The 4,777-nt window shown below is 40.3% G+C and overlaps 1 long non-coding RNA gene across 1 annotated transcript; it reads right to left on the reverse strand.

Moving 5' to 3' along the window:
* Window positions 1–1,659: 1,659 nt before the first annotated feature.
* On the reverse strand, window positions 1,660–4,537 carry LOC104911984. Its single transcript, XR_004160956.1, has 4 exons — window positions 3,700–4,537; window positions 3,389–3,595; window positions 2,161–2,214; window positions 1,660–1,744 (listed from the first exon to the last, which is right to left on the reverse strand). It is a non-coding gene; the product is annotated as an uncharacterized LOC104911984 (long non-coding RNA).
* Between the last annotated feature and the right edge of the window lie 240 nt (window positions 4,538–4,777).

Raw genomic sequence — 4,777 nt, forward strand, 5'->3', positions numbered from 1 at the left:
CAGTCAGACTGTGAGTTGCGGGGGCAGTAAAATACATCATGTAAGAATGAAACTGAAGGAATAAGTGCCTGTACCTCAAGGACAAAAAAACCTCGGTTAACAGTTTCCTATTGAATTATTTTGTAGTTTTATCTCAAATAATCAGTCTGGAGCACTAGAAGGAACTGGCAGTTTTCTAACAGATGGTCCTGTAGTATGTCATGGAACCACAGTCACATCATTTAGTTCAGGGGATTTTTTGTTTCATGTTATGATTTTGCTTGTGTGTTGTTTTGTTTTTTTTTAATTTTTAATTTTTTAAAATTTATTTTATTTGATTTTACATTAAGCACTTGTTTACAAAGGCCTTAGTGTTGGGAAAGGCTTTCCCTTGGGCACCTTTCATTTCTTGATAAATATTTCAGGCAAAAGGAGCACATTCCTCTTGAAAAGGAGCATCACATCTCTTCAGTAGCCCTCTCTGGTCACAGGTTGTGTGCCTTTCTCATGGTTATGTGGCTCATGACACTGGTCTTCTCCCCAGTGATGATGAGGATGAGGAAGAGGGAGCTTTGCTGTGTACTTTTCAACTGATGTTTGGAAGGACGGTGGCTGGGGAGTAATTGCAGAACTGCTGGAGAGCTCCAGTCACATCATTGTGACTTAGAGACCGAGAAAGTGAATCACACTGAAGACCTGACCTATAGATGAATACAGATTTTGTCTCTTATTAGAAATGACTGGTTTGAAATGCAGTTTTCTTCCTTGCAGGAGAGGGAGCAACCTAACTCAGTGCTAACGTAGCAGCCCCATCCTGTCCTGTGACACGTGATCAATTGCTTGCTCCTTTGATGTGGATTTAATGCAACTTCAAGCAGGGAAATGCTTTAGTTCAATGCGTGGATTTAATTTTCCTATTATTCCTTCTGCTCTGTAGAATATGCTTCTGAGCTTTGGCAAAGGATTTTTTTTTTTTTTCTGGGAAGAAATGATGGATAAGTGGAGAGCTATAATGAACTCATACTATTAATTACTTCCTCTCCTGTTCAAGATGTTCTTTCTGATCTCTGATCATCAGTGACACATAAGATTTATTTCAATGTTATGAAGTCAGGGGCTGGGTAAACTCTTTTTTCTCCCCTTTTCCTGCAGGATTGTTTGTTCCTCCCTAACATGTAGATTGGGTAAATTATGAGTCACATTTTCCTGTTACACTTTCTGGAGAGAACTTTGGTGGGGGTTTTTTTGTTTGTTTGTTTTTTGTGGTAGGTCTTCTGTGCAAGTAAATAAGTCAGAGATTTGGCAGGTCAGTACCATTTGAAGGAAAGTTGTTAACGTTTGTTAAAAAGCACAGTAAAACATAGTTCTAACAGTTGTCTATTACAAAGACCAGCAAATAACTTCTAAACTTCTAAAGTTTCAGTATTACTCAGTAAAGAGTTTGCAGAGGCTTGCAAAGGTCAGCTTGACTTTCTGAAAGCTTGTCTAAATTGTTTTACATAGGGGAGTGGTGCCTTTTAAGAGAAAAATAATGTCCTCAGCTTTAGAAGTGAAGCGTGCAGGTGGAGTTTCCTTTGTGGTCACATATCTCATTCCTTTGATCTAAAAATAAGAAATCTAACAGCAGATTGTTGTAGTTTTCAACTTATTTTCAAGTTCAGGCAATGTTCTTGTGCTTCAAATGTAATGGGACTCTTCAAACTGGATTAACTGGCATCCGTCTTGCAAGTGCATTCTGCCTTAGGGCTGGAAAACTGGGCAGAAACTGAACACAAGGGTTAATTAGGAACAAAATGATAATTATCTGGATTTGGGGTTTTCTTCTTTGTTTTCCTACTGCAACCTTCACTGTCCTATAGCTGTGGTTGGTTAATTTTCCATTCTGAACTGATATCGCTATGCATTTCAAATGGCTTTGCCCATTGCCTTTCTGTTTAAATAAAACCTTGGGGAATATTCAGCCATTAAAGAAAATTACAATAACCTTTGTGTGTTGTGCAATTACCTTTCCCTTTGTTTTCCTGAAGAAATGTATTTGACACCTCCCTGGCAGGGCACCATCATTAACACATCAGTATCACAGCATCACTCCTTGGGAGAGATCTCAGTATGTAACACCCCAGTCCAAGGTTACATGCTGATAAGCAAAACAACGTTAAAGTGAGTTGTTTGCACAAATACCTTCAGGGAAGTGAACAAGGAGCAGGTTGTTCATTCCTGTCATGTCTGCAGAATCTGTTATAGACAGAAAAACAATTGTGATTTAAATCAAGAGGTTTTGGATGAGGCAAGCAACTTAATTTCCTCTTCAGTACCCAACACACCCCTTCTGCTACCCAAAGTCCTTTCACATAAGAGATACTTTAACTTGCACCATTGGCACTGCCTAAGAACTGACATCCCTCTTGCATCTTGGCTTTAAGCACTGGGGTCCTGGCAATGGCATTCTCCATTCATTTTGCATCCTTTTCCTGGGATACCATGGATGCAGAGAAACAAAAATAATAATAATAATAATAATGTATATATGTATATGTATGTAATACATATATGTAACTTCAAAAGTACATTTCATTCTGGGAAATGATAGCTCATTGATGTAATGGTGCCTATGAAGGTTAAATTAAAGCCTGATTCCAGTTCTGGGACAGCTGACTTGTTCTAGAAGTCTGAAATATACCTGTATGTTTCAGCTTGCATATCAGAAAAATAATAAAAATAAATAAAATTGAGGACACTTTTTGAAAGCTCTGATCTTGCTTATACAACAATATCTACTGCCAGAACAGATGGTAGATAAGAGACAGGTGAAACCAAACAGTCAGTGCAATAGGAATAAACAGCAACAAGAGTCTGGTGACAGAAATTTTCATGAAGCACCCCCAACCTTCATCCTCCCCACTGTAACTCTGCAGGGAGATCACAGCAAGCCTGGAAAATCCTGTTTTTATAATGCTGCAACAGATTGAATTCATAGCTCTTAGAGGGTTGTGCTCTGTCCCTTCGCAGCTGATATAAAAGCCGTGACTCTTGCCCTGGTCAAAAACATCTATCACAGAATCATTTGAGTTGGAGGAACCTTTAAAGGCCGTCTCATCCAGCTCTCCTGCAATGAACAGGGACAACTGCAGGTAGATCAGGTTGCTCAGAGCCCCTCCAGCCTGACCTTGAGTGCCTCCAGGGATGGTGCATCCACCACCTCTCTCAGAAACGTATTCCAGTGCTTCACCACCCTTACTGTGAAAAGCTTTCTTTTTTTTTTTTTAATTTTCTTTTCCCCATCTAAATCTCCCCTCTTTTACTTTGAAACCATTTTCTCTTGTTCTATGTCCCAGATTTTACCCATTCTCCTTTTTCAATGCATTCAATTCATTGTATAAAGAATTTTGCCTATCTCTTCAAACCTTACCTCTCCAGGAAGATTAGCAGTACTGATGACATTGAGGTTTTTGTTGCTGGTGAGTCAGTTAAAGGGAATTTGGGTTGTTTGTGCCCAATCCTGAGCAGCAGGAGTCTTTCCTTTGTGTGACGGAGCAGACGCAGGATGGGCACTCCTGCAGCTGGATGAGGCTGCATCTTCCTCATGTTCCCTCAGTTCCATGATGCTCAATCAAAACTGAATACAAATTTCAGTGGAACACAGTCAGTTTAAAGCAGATAAATGTGTCAGGCTGGAAACCTGGGTGCCCATATTCCCACCACGGCAAGTAATACACTCACAGTTTTGGCCCAGACATTTCTCCTCCTTGTGCTTCAGTTTTCTCATCTGTAAATTGTGAATAATATTAATAATCTCCACTCCATAGTACTATGATTAAAAGAATTACAGGCATCTATTGAGGTGCTATGAAGAAGTCTTGGCAACAGGGTCAGAGGTCTGTTCTGAGAGCACCATGTTTCTGCAGGTCCTAGGGTGCTCTCAGCATCACGTCCACCTCAGCTATTGTTGGTCTGCTTATTCTTTCCTCTTCCTTCTTTCCCTGCTATATTCTTGTGAAGACAAAAGCCCATTAATCCTCAACTATGTTTTCCTCTCCTTCAGTACTAACAAACAACTCCAGAGGAACCACAGCCTCAACATTTCAGAGCCGCAGCTGCTGTGTTTCCCTCTGCTGCTACTGAAGCAAACCAAAATACTCAAGTAAACATGCACTTAGAGCAGAAAACAGAGGGCCTCCAGCTGTTGCTAGGTATGATTCATGTGCAAAATGAGAGCTTGGATGTCCCTGCTCATAGACATTCACAGCCTGACTGGACAAATCAAATCACTTGAGGAAAGTGTGCTGGGGGGCCACCTTCAGACAGCAGACTGAGCCACAGAAAGGTAAAAGAGATCTCCCAAGGATGGAGCTGGGACCCAGCAGAAGGGCCTAGAATGTGGGTTTGGTTTCCCAAGGAAACCAGCTCATTCTGGCTTTCTGCCCTGCTCTGCTTTGCAGTGTTGTTTGAACATATCGAGCCATAGCATCGTACATCCTGGTGAGGGCTACAGGCAGAAAAACCATGTAATTTGTTTCTGGATGAGCAGATACTTTAGATTCCGAAGTATATAAAGGTTTTTTAATTTTATTTTTATTTAATTTTATCTATTTTATTATTTTATGTTATACATTATTTTATTTTATTTTATTTTATTCCCTTTTGATTTCCCTATCACTTTCATCCCACCTCTGTTTTTTCAGGCCTGCCCTTCATTGGATTATGTTCCCCAGGGATAAGCATTTCTTCTTGCATAGCACCTGCTGTTTTTTTAGGAATGAGCGGAGGACAGAAATGTGGCAATGCAGGCACACAGAGC

Source organism: Meleagris gallopavo, chromosome 1 (assembly GCF_000146605.3).
Source record: "Meleagris gallopavo isolate NT-WF06-2002-E0010 breed Aviagen turkey brand Nicholas breeding stock chromosome 1, Turkey_5.1, whole genome shotgun sequence".
NCBI classification, from domain to species: Eukaryota; Metazoa; Chordata; class Aves; order Galliformes; family Phasianidae; genus Meleagris; species Meleagris gallopavo.